This window comes from Puma concolor, chromosome A3, assembly GCF_028749965.1.
Source record: "Puma concolor isolate L17-30 chromosome A3, mPumCon1.1.hap2, whole genome shotgun sequence".
In the NCBI taxonomy this organism is placed as follows: Eukaryota; Metazoa; Chordata; class Mammalia; order Carnivora; family Felidae; genus Puma; species Puma concolor.
The window spans coordinates 71218550-71231037 of record NC_141669.1 but is presented as its reverse complement, the minus strand read 5'-3'; the positions used below and the strand labels follow the sequence as shown (position 1 = coordinate 71231037).

Below are 12488 nucleotides of genomic sequence, written 5' to 3'. Positions count from 1 at the left end.
TGTAGGGACTGGCCACTTTAGGGAGGGCAGAGCAACTGGTACCTTGGTGCTTATAGCAAGGGAGGAAAGAAGATTGCTCAAGTTGATCTAAAATTGAGGAACAAACTTGTCTTATCAAAAGTAAGTCCCAACTGGTTTCCCACATGTACTTTGTCTTACCTGTCATCACTCACTTACTGTGATGCTCTTGACAGAAATATCTTCTTTTCTTTCACGTTACTTTGTAAGATTCTTCAAAGAGCAACTGAAATCTTTCTACCTCTGGAAAACTCTGTTGATCTCTCTTTGATTTCCAGCATCTCTGAAATGCTACCGCATATGTGTATCCTAAACTACATAACAAAGAATATAATTTGACACTTGGCCAAGAAAGCCTTAACAATGCCCTCAAATAAACTTTAGACAGGAAGAAGGCTGTCTAAAAGGAAGGCGCCTCACCCCCCTTTTCCTACAGCATTTACTTTAGAAAACTTGTTATTGTAAATGATTTCTCTGTCCCTTTGAGATGGAAATCTTCTAGGCACTTCTAGGTTTATAACCCAGGGATACCTTTCTCAAGGATTTGGGGGACATCCCTCTGACATGTAATCATCAGGAAAGATAGGGTCCCAAATTCCAGTCTCTATGGGATGGCAGAAGCCTAATTTTAATAAGCACCAACTAGCAAGCACAGACCAACCTCCCCCACCAATGTCCTCTAGTACTTTCCACTAGTTCACCCCAGCTATCAAAAACTCTCCTGCCTTTTGTTTCAGTGGACTGAATTTAACCCCTCTCTCCTCTTGCAAGAGTCTTGACTCCTATTAGAGAAACCTTGAATAAAGTCTTCTTCACTTATTCAACTTGTCTGTTGAAATTTCTCTTTGACACACTATCCTTCTAATTTAACAGTTGTTTCCTATGTGTTAATTTTCCTAAATATAAGATCCTGAGTTAGAATATAAGATACTGAATTAGAATGTTTAATTAAATAATCTGGGTCTTTCTGGAAAGTTTTTGGTTAAAATATTCCATCTCTTCCTCTACCATTTCCACTTTCCCCAAAACATCACGCTATATGTCTGAATTGTAATTTTTGGAAAAATAAATTTTTGGACGTCCCTTTCCCACTGCTTTTAACAAGGATCTAGGAAGCAGTCAGTAAATACCAGCTTCCTTGGTAGTCACAGGCTGGATCTCAGAAAACAGATTACAGATGAACCCATAATTATTACTCATTATAATTGTTTTAACTCTCTTTCCTGCTGTAGTCATGGTGGGCTCAGAATCATTTTCAACATCACATTCCAGACAACTAGTTCTGCTCAATTTGGTTCCACACACAAACTGAAACCTACTTGCCCTTATTAGACTAAAAGAAGTCCTTTTAATCTAAAGAATAAATGATTTTAAACTGTCTTTTGACAAGGTTCATCACTGTTGTGCTAAAAGGACCATTTATTATATGGTGAGTGAACTATTTCACATAATTAAAAACTCAATATCAAAGAATAAACTGTTCTTCCCCCCACACACATTTGAGTTGTGAAAATCACTGGCGGAGGGCATCTAAAATTAAACAGACCAAAAACATGCTCAAAAACAACAGATTTTGTTTTCTTGAGAGAACTTTCCCAGTCAGTATATCTTCCTTGGAAAATAAAGCCTTCAGATTGTGATTACCTGAAATTTTCCACTGTTTTTGTTCTAAAAGTAGTCATTGTTATTTTTGAGGTGATAGAGCTGGGGAAGAATGTTCTCCTTTCTAATAGGATCACTCTTTTTTACTACCTTTCTATACCTTAGAGTTTAGAATGTAAAGAAAAGATACAAGGAACCACTTCAGCAAGCTAACTTTATGAAACAGGGATAACCAGGAAGATGGTCTTCTAAGATAAAAATATAAGAATTGAAGAACCGAGGGACAGGAATCCATCATACAGCCACTTGGTATCCATTATTTCCTCCCTTTAGGGGATTAGATATTGATTGTTAAAAAGGGAGAGGTGAGATTGGTTTCAAGGTCAATTCCTAGATGAATCAATTGCCAAGATAAAAAAAAAAAAATGAGATGAGGGGATTAGAGTTCCTTGACACAGGATGAGAAATAAGATTTTCTGGAAATTTGAAACTGAGTATGGTTTATTAACTTAAAATAAAGTGACATAATTCATGAGCAATGAAAGATCTTCCAGAAGAAACACACAGGCAGATAAAATATAAAGGAGAGACTGACAGGAGACAAGGAGAGAGAACAGGAACAAGGCTGTACAAGGTTCTCATCTGCTTTCTGTCGCCTTTTTCCAGGCCCTTACAAGGACTGTTAAATTCTATGAGATGCAACTGTGTCTTATTAATTCACATTTTTCACTAATGGTGGCTTAAATTGTTTTCTTTAATTAAAAGGAAAAGGTACACTAAGACATTCCTAACCATGCCTTTGTTGTTATTGTCGGTAACACTAGAAAACACTTCAAAGGATTTAAAGGTCTTTTCAGCAATAAAAAACTAAAGGAGAAATTGCTAAGCTATGTTAGCGATGGTCTGAAAGGCAAGGAACCCAGGTGGAAGGGCAGATGGTTATAGCCAGAAGGGGAGAAAATGGGCCAAGTTCTTGGAACCCATGGGATATAGGATGGAAGGTGAATAAAATGTTGGCTAGGAGAGAGGAATGGCCTCACAGGATCTGACCAGGGAAAAGGAGCTACTGTCCCATACGGTAGCTTTGCAACGTGACATTTGAAATGCCTTCTTAAACGGATTCTAGAATATTATCTACAAGAGCAACACCACCATGCCCTCCTTTCACCCCCTTCAGACAAAAAAAGACAAGTGGAAGACGACTCTAAACAAGAATGGGGAATGATTCTCTCTTTTCTCTGGCCAATTGAACTTCGAAGAGCCTTTGATATGCTTCTCATTTCATTTTCCTTTGTTGTTACATAAGAATAGGGAAATAAAATATAAATTTTTTGTCATTGTGAAACAGAAGTTTGCCTATGTGCTCTGGCCCCAGAAGAAAGCCAGATTTCTGCCACTGCTTTGACTGTCAGAAAGAATTAGGTTCTGGTCCAAGACTTGAACAACTTGACTTCTTTAAATTCTGCTTTTGGTTAAGGAGAAGAATGGCTATATTTGTCTTTCACACCATCTCAGAGTTGGGAAAAAATAACATAGAGATTATCAAATCCAATACATCATTCATATATGCATACTACTTGTGCCAGTATTTGCTTAATTTTTTTATTTAAATAAATTCACTTTTTGCCTTTTCACAGTATTTTAAAACAGTATTAATATTAACAAGAATAAAAATCTGGTAGCATATGTCACAAACAGGAAGTATTACTTTAAGAAAATGTTCATCTGAATACCAAGTAAAATCAACTGGCATATATGCTATTCTCTGTCTTAGTGACATATCATCCTTTCCTCTTGCTGTCCACAAGAGTATCATAAAAGAGTTTTTAAATGCTGTGCTAACAAGCAGGTCTCTGTTAATCTCAAAACAGTTCTCCCAGAAAAAGACATCTTATTAGTCTGATTTGGTTTGTTCTCAGTAAGCTCACCTTGATTAGCTATCAGTGTTCACTACTGAAACCAACCCAGAGCCAGAAAGATGCTGAAACACGTGTAAGAGAAGTGGTACTTTGTAGAATAAATGTGTTGTGATTTTTTTCTCTATTGTCTTAGGACTGTCTGTATGTGCTAACTAGCTGCACAAAGGAACTTTAAGACATTCTATATGCTCACATTTCTTCAACCTCTTACTGAACAAAACAATCTCACAGTGGGGTATCAGTGACGATTTTCAAATGGAAATCTGCATGAAAAGCAGGGCAATAACATGCTATCTTAGCTCTGAGAGAAAGAATCCTTCACATCCAGGTTCTCCAATGGCTTGTTCTATGATTACTTTCAGGGGAGCAGGATGCTTACATTTCTCTGTATCACAGTCACAAGTTTCATTTCATCTATGTGTTTTATTCCTGAACTTTCAAAGTAGTGTGTGGCTTATAGGGGAGATGCTATTGAAAATTATATATGAGATTTCTTTTTTGCAGTAACCTATCTTTATTCATGTCTTAGTTTTGTGCAAGAAAGAGGACCAGAAAAAAAAAATAGAAATAGAAGTCCCATCATACATTCATATGATTAAGACTCTGGGCTTAAGGAAGAAATCTCTTTTATACCTATGATAAACTTGGGTGTTTAATTTTCCCTGCAACCAAGCATATCCCTTACTGGATAAATGGCTCAAAGAGGTTCTGTATACAACTTGTTATCCATAAACACAGGCACCCTAATCTGTATTTGTCACTATTATTCTCTTTAATATGTAAGTCAATTATAGCAAGCTTTAAATAGAGCAGCATAATGAGAAAATCTCCTCATAATTGAAGAAAAAGGAGTGCAGAACTTCCTGCCAACACAAACTGTTAATTTTGTAAACACTTTATGTACTTTTTCTAATTTCTATGTTTTATTCAGACTGTAAGTTTGCACAAAATAATGTTTTTAATGAAATTTCCCCCCATTGAGTGCAATTTTCTTACTTTAAATGATGACTACATTTTGAATGTGAAACGTCTGTAAAATTCTCCTTGGCAAAAGACAAGATTGAAATCACTTCCATTTTCAGGAAATTGTGTGATCAGCATGGCAGATACAGCAATAGATATTTCCCTTCCTTTTAAACTTAGAGACCCAAATGCTTATTATTTGAATAGCTATAAAAACTGTCACTTTAGTTCACAATTCAATATTGTCATTTAATACAGAAGTATATTAGGCGTCAAAAAAGAAGAAAAATGGATGAGCAAGAAAAAAACAAACGTACACACACACACACACACGACTTTTTTTTTCCTAGCAGAAGTTAAAATTGCATTTCACTTAACTGACTAAAAATACAGAGCATAACCCCTCTCCTACACTAACACGAAGACCTGTTCTAGTATGCAAGCATATCCAAATGCTAAAATCCACACCACAGTGCAAGGAAAAAAAAAAAAAAAAAGAACATCCCATGGAAACCTACCATCAGAAGAAGACTGTATTCATCTTGCTGTGCGCTGAAGTACAGTACATTCAATGCACTACATTGTGAATAGCAATAGTCTAACTTTAAGCTACATTGTCTTACATATTTTAAACCACACTTCGTTTGAAAGAACAGACTGGTTATTTCCAAGATGTCTCACTGAAAACTTATCATAGTTTGAGGAAAATGAGACTTGGTGCTTGGCAGGATAGCCAACGGCCTTTTGCTTTTCTGACTACTATTCAAATCTTACTTGGCCCAACTTGACAGTCATTCTTCCTGACAACCTTAACAGGTTTCTGTAAATGGTATGATACCTGCAGTTTTCTTCCACTTGGGATTCCGCTCTACAGCTAATGCAGGCACAAGGGACTTGAAAATATAATATTTTCACAACTATAAAAGTATTTTTCTTTGGCTTTCCAACTACTATGCAATGTGGATGACAGGACAGTTTTTTGTTTTTTGTTTTCTCAGATTTGGCAGCCACCAGGAAACTATTTAAAAGATAGATTACCAGGTCCTCCCTCCAGAGATTGGAATTAAGTGTGTCTGGGGTTTGGGCCAAGAAACTTGTGTTTTGAAAAAGCACCTCAAATTATTCTTATATCGGCTGCCCAGTTCAAGTACCCTTTCTGGACACCTTACAGTAGGGATTAAATTACCAGAAAACCAATAGGGTACAACTGAGAAAGGTACCTTTCTACCATTCCATGTTATGTGTACTATTTTAAATATCAGTTCAGCAGAAGAAAGGAAGACAGCATATTTACTTAAGCTGCATATAGAGTGCTACAGATACATGTTCATAAGAATTGGCCCTTTTAATGTCCCAAATGGTACCTATGGTCCTCTTCTCACTTGCTCTGCATGTGAACTTGATGAGTTCATGCGGTCACTGGGGGGAGAAAAGAGTAACACTATGTACAATGAGCAACAGGACACAAGAGCTCACTTTTCCACCTAGTAGGAAGCCACAGTCTCTAAGAATGCATTTTGTTAGGGGCATAATTATGCAGAAGACAGCTGGTTGTTCTCAGTTTTCATTCTGAAGACAGAATGAAAGATAATAAGCTTCAACCATACAGGCTGACACTTACATTGCTGAGAAGTAATTTTTAGAACTACTGGAAAGAACAGTCTGGTGACAAAGTGCTCTTAGATTCAGCTATAGAAGAGGACGTTGAGGAGATTATCACCTTACAAACTAGATAGCTTCTCACCTGGTTAGTACTATTTATGCACACCCCTCCTACCTGAAAAGCAAGAGGAGGACTGAGGAACCTGCTCAGGCTGTTTGTGGCCCTGTAAATTTATGAATAATTCTTTTACAACAACTTCAGAAAACAGATCTCTCTCTCAACCTGCACATAACTTCTTGTTTTTCTCATTCAGTGTAGTCTATCACAGTAACTCTAAGAGGAAAGCTTTCCCATGAGAAAAGGTGAGATAAGGAGTAATCTATTCAGAGAAAAAAAAATAAGATTTATTCTAGGTTTATAACTTTGAGCAAATCAGGTACCAATATATAATCAATGTTTCCCACAAATTTTATATCAAGACAAGTGTGCACAAAGAGAGGTATTTATTTTTAATTTTCTTATCTTAGGCAAGTGTCATAACTTAAAGAATATTTGTGATGCTTATATTATTTACTTTTGTGTTTTCATTCATTTAATTTTTCTTCTGATGGTGTTACCATTCTCTGGTCTTTCAGAGTGGTAATGTACAAGTTATCTTCTGCTTCAATATCACATTCCTGTGTAGGGATCCCTACAGCATGACTAGTTTAGATATTGAAGAGGTTTTGAGTAGTGAATAATTCTCAAAGAACCGACCCACCCCATTCTCACAATAATTGCCACATCCAGTGTACCGGACACAACCGGACACAAATGCCCTGTTATATTGTTATCAAGGGCCAGTCTTCTACAATTACTTTTAGATCAAGTTGGCAAAATCCTTGCACCAGTCTAAATGTTAACACTGAGTTTTACAGTACTGTTTTCTTTTTTTGTTGCATATATATTGAATGAAACGGATAATACTTTGTGTGCTTTATTGAGAGATGACTTTGATAAATTCGCTTCAGGGTGAGAGTTGAGCCTGTGTGTGTCTGAGTCAGTTTTAAGAAAGAGGAGGAAAGTGAACTTCATACTGCCAGTATCAATTCAGGAGGGAAGGAGGAACTTGGCTGAGGGGGGAGCACTCAGTGCAGAGGTCAGTGAAAAAACCTTTGGCAGTTGCACGACTGGGAAAAGGTTTTGGTGAACAGCTATGGCTGGCAGTATTTTATATGGGTCGATTTCGGATGTGAAAAATACCCTTCCTTTCCTGTTCTAAAGGATGATCACTGGTGAATTCTATGTGGCTCACTGACGCTTTTGTGGGAGATTTTGTTTGGAGGGCTTACAGAGAAAAATGAAGAGGCAGTTGACATCTAGGTTTTAGAAGTATATACTCAGAGACTAACCTCTTTGAAAAAGGATACAGGAGGACATCAATTTCTCTGGAGAGTGGTTCATCATTCCCCATTGAGTCTACAATTCTTCAGGGTCTAGGTCAAGGCCTTTTTCTCCAGGAAGCCCTTTCTGATTATCCCCTCCTCAGTAATCTTCCTCCCTTTTGAATTCATACAATTCTTACCACCTGTGGCATTTAATTTAGCATGTAATTCTATTGCCTTTTGGAAAACTTAATACAAATAAATGAAAAATAGAATGGAATGCAGACCAAAGCCTAGGAACCTTATTATTCATTCAACCCAGCACTAGATGATGAGGGTTTACACCACCTGCTGTAACATGATGCAATCTGATGCAAGGATCTTTTTCTGTTATACTTTTACATGTGCTTCTGGGTGCTTTGGTTACAGAGCTAGGTATCAGCATTTTATTGATGGGTAAATGTTTTCTTTTCCTACCACATAAAATGAGCAGGGGAGAGGGGATCAGTGGTGGGGGGAAACTCAGCATGCTTTATCTACATAGAATTTATTTTCAGAATGCATCAAGACAAACTTTGGAGCCAAATGCTTCATTGTTTAGGTCAGATTTCAAAAGGCTGGTTGAAATAAGCTCTACATATTCATCAGCAGGCACTGCCAATAAAGACACAAATAAAGCAAATTAATAATTTTTTAAAACTGTCTTCAGAAAATTTCTATGTGGTTTTGATGAACAAAACTCTAACATAAGAAGCAGCACCATTGTCTCAGTGTTTGGGCACAATCATTCTCAAGGACATCTGTGCTGTCTCCTTTTCAAGCTTGGAAGGCTGCTATTGGAATTAAACCCAGACTCCTTTGTTGGGAAAAAAAAATCTGAATTTTTAGATTTCCATTTAAGTTGAGAAACAGCTTTCTCCACTTAAATGCAAGATGCAATTTATTTTACAGTGTTAAATTAATAGCAGTGATTGGCTTGGAAATAAAAAAAAATGTTTTGAATAAAACACCACATATCTATCAAAAGGCTACTATAAAAAAAGTTGTTCTTTGCTAAGGCACACTGTACACTTGCAAATCATTTTATCATAATTCCAGTCATACTATGCAGACTTAACTTTAGCTCAAGCCATTTGACATATGAAAATTCTGAGTTTAAATCAGAAATCAAGATGGTTGAAATTAGGCTTATAAATATGATAGATATTTGCATTAAAAGCTTTCAATATAAAATTGTACCATTTTATCAAGAATAAAACCCATCTGGCAGTATCAACGCAGCAATGATTTATTTAGTGGCCCAGAAAGTGGCTATCAGTAGATATTCCATTTTTCTCAGATGTAAATATTGAGTGAAGTGTACTTCCTTCTTGATAGGAAGTCCAACTCAGAGATAAACTTTTGATGGACTCATTAATAGCCTGGCCTGTAAATCTTATCTCCACTCAGATCTTAAAGCAAATAGCATTATTCTTTCATTATGCAGAGGCCCTCACCATCCTGTTCTGATGCAGTACTTCAGCCTAATGGCCTAAGAATATTAAAACATGAAGAGAAGAAAGGAAATACATTTTTCTTTTTTCCTTTAACACTCACTTCACATGTGCAATTATTGACTCTGAAGCCTTTGGTCTCTGCATACAGAATTCATCCATGCTGTCTCTTCCAAAAACACACCAGACCCCTTCACTCTCCAAACCACCAACGCCTTGGCAGGGGCTGGGGCTAATGTAGAGAAGCTAGATTTGGCAAGAGTGGAAAAGGAGAATTTCTAAGTGTCAGCTGAATGCCACAGAACGCTGCAACATCTTGTTCAGCTCAAGTAAGAATTCTTTCTAGGGGCAATGTGGAATACTGAAAACAAGAAAAAATCAGATGATTTTACAGAAAAACAAAATGATTATTCAGAGAAAAAGAAGAGTTGCAAGAAAAAAGAGGAAGTCTTTAACATTTTTTTTTTCTTGAGTTGTGAAGGGAAGCGCCTAATAGAAATATACACAGATTGGTTTTTAGGTTCTTTTCTTTCTTTCTTTCTCTTTCTCTCTTTCCTTCCTTCCTTTCTCTTCCTTCCTTCCTTCCTTCCTTCCTTCCTTCCTTCCTTCCTTCCTTCCTTCCTTCCTTCCTCTTGTGTGTGTGTGTGTGTGAGATAAATGAACAATTTAGAGGGGTGCTGTGGGGAAGGTGTGGACAAAATGCTTGTCATTGATAATCAATGCTGGGCAAAAAAACAAATCATAAGATACACTCAGCTCTCCCTCTGAAGTAACTTGAACCAAGGAGAAACTCTTCAATAATTTCACATTTTTAATATTCAGAATGCTATTTCCTTATAGAAAATAAAAGTTTATGTTGTATCAGATACTTATTTACCAATTAAAGTTAGAACTAAATATTGATGGATAAATATATATCCCCTTATAAACTGTGGACACTAATACAGCAGTCTTTTCCTCATTGGGATTCAGTTCAGCATGGGAAACTGTCCTTGTATTTTGTTTTTTCTAAAGCCCTTACTATATCACTGTGTGTGTGTGTGTGTGTGTGTGTGTGTGTCTTTTTTTTTGACAAAAAAAAGATGGAAGAAGACCTATGATTAGGACTTTCAAGCAGTCTACAATTATTTAGTGGTAATCAACAACATGAATACCACTGTACTAAGTTGATTTGATGATAAGAGGAAAACAAATAATGTCCCTGACATAACAAGATGTCAACATCAGGAAAAACAAAACCAAACTGCAAGGCAAGTCACTTATCTTTTTTGTTGTCTATTTGTTTGATTTTTGAGAACCCTATACTCACAACAGCAGCCTAATATTTTAATTCTTGTTATGGAAATCAGAGGCCAAATAGGATTTTAGGGAAGTGGAGATCAGAAAAAGACTTTGTGACTTAAGGTGTGGCCTGAAGAGGTCCCCAAAAGGTGGGAGAATATTTTGTAGAAAAGATACTAAAGACCATTTCTGACCAAGAAAGCAGCACATGAAAAGGCTTAGACCTGGGATCTATGCGGGTATCTGGCCACTTGGGCAGGGGACATTAACCTGCCAAGGTGGGGAGGAGTCAGGAAGCACATGCAACAGAGTCAAGGTGAGGGAGCCTAGAAAGCCAGATAGAGGCATTTATATGCACAAATTATTCTTTCATTTCACCCTCACTGACCATTCCCTGAGTTCTTTCTCTGGGCCACATCTTGCATAAGAGCTGGAGCCCCAGAGTGAGACAGACAGGCGTGACCCAGACCACATGGAATAGAGACTAAGACTAAAGGGCCAAACAAGGAATTCCATTCAAGTCAAGTGTTTGCAAATTCCACATGGAGAAGGAAGAGGAGGAAAACATTCTTTATCAAGAAGAATCTGATCTTTGATATCCCTCAATCTTATATGTGGTAAGATATTTTATAAAGGGGTTTATAATATAATAACAGCATGGGAGCTTCGATAATATTTTTTCTTCTAAGACACTCAAAGAAAGTATAATAAGCTAACTTCAAGAAGAATAATCAGGTTTTTCAGATGACCTTTCTAAAATGACTATCAAAAAGACTTCTAGTCTTTATAATGTCTAAGATAAATAATTACACCACTGCAGCAATTTCAGGTCTGGGCTGCTTCCTGAACGCTGCCCCAAATAAAGGTCTACAAAACACTTTCCAAATATGCTAATTAGCTGAGTGGGTTTGTGTGTGTTTCAAACTATATTGAGTTTTAGTGCCAATCTGCTTCAGAGTCAGCTGAGGGAATAAAAGCACAGCTTGATTCGAGGTTAGCAGAGTGAAGGACAAGAGCATTTTGTCCCCTTTCATACCCCATAGCTTCACTGTGATCTGTGCACTACTCTCTAAAGATTAGGCTCTAAGTGGCCACACTTTTTGAGACTTTAACACAAAAGCTTCTGACATCTCTCCTAAAAATATCCGAAAACAATTTGATGTGTTCTTAAAGCTAAAGCATGGAACTACATTTTCCTTCTCCTAGCCCTTCCCAGCCTATTATGGTGATTTCCAAATGAATAGCATTGGGCTGATTGCTTATCGGGCTGGATAATGGCCTAATTTATTATAGAAACCCTAGTCAGACAGAAAAAAATGGCAAAATCCCGCTGATTTATCAAATCTTTTTGAGACATAGGGTCCATGTGCAATAAAAATCTGCTAGAACATGGTGAGCCTATGAGATGGGAGATTTTTGTCTCATTACCACCAGCATTTAAAAATAGGGCACCTCCTCAGGTTGAAATGTCAAGCCCGAGACTGCTGTGCGTAGATGGGTGTGCAGGACACCTAAATAAGTCTTAATAGTGTGCAAACATCAGATACTACACTTGATCTTAGCCAAAAGGCCGAGAAGTGATAGTGTGCAAACATCAGGATTAGTGTTTCTGGGGTCTCTGCTGTGCACAAGTGTCCACCTGTCTTACTCAACTTAAACATAAAAAGCCATTGGTCCTTTTGGGCACAAAAGGTAAGACATACAAAGGACTTCAGAATATTTTCCTTTCACTGGGTATTTGGATCCATGCATTCAATCATTCCTTTTAAGAAGTATTTATTAAACCTCCAGGTACTGTGCTAAGTGAACAAAACAGCAGTGAACAAAAACAAATGTCTCTGGCCAGGATGAAATTTTAAAAACCTGGGTGGGTCAAATAAAAACATGAACATCAACCTGATTTCAAGCTCCGTGAAGTAGGGGACTGTCATTAATATTTTCATTCTCCAGTAGAGTAGCAAAATGACATAAATAATAGAGACAATATACATGAAGAAAATAGAAGTTTTCACAAAAAGAACATAAGGATTAGTTTTAAAGCAGTAATAATAAATACTATCACTTATCAAAAGTACACTATCTGCCTAGCACTAATTGCTCAAAAAAATCTTTTGAAATGAAATGACAGGTGACACTCAGGAAAATCTCCTACATAGAATCTGCAGATCCTCTAATACTGCCAAGTAACAATATTCACTTCTCAGGGCAAAATGATGAGATTAACAGACTACCTATTGATCTTGCT

At 37.0% G+C, this 12488-nt stretch overlaps 1 protein-coding gene and 1 pseudogene across 20 annotated transcripts in view; both read right to left on the bottom strand.

Annotated features, from left to right (window-relative positions):
• NRXN1 (neurexin 1) overlaps positions 1-12488 on the bottom strand; it is a 1142850-nt gene that overhangs the window by 950239 nt on the left and 180123 nt on the right. The window lies entirely within an intron of this gene.
• On the bottom strand, positions 11685-11825 carry LOC112869765 (U2 spliceosomal RNA; annotated as a pseudogene).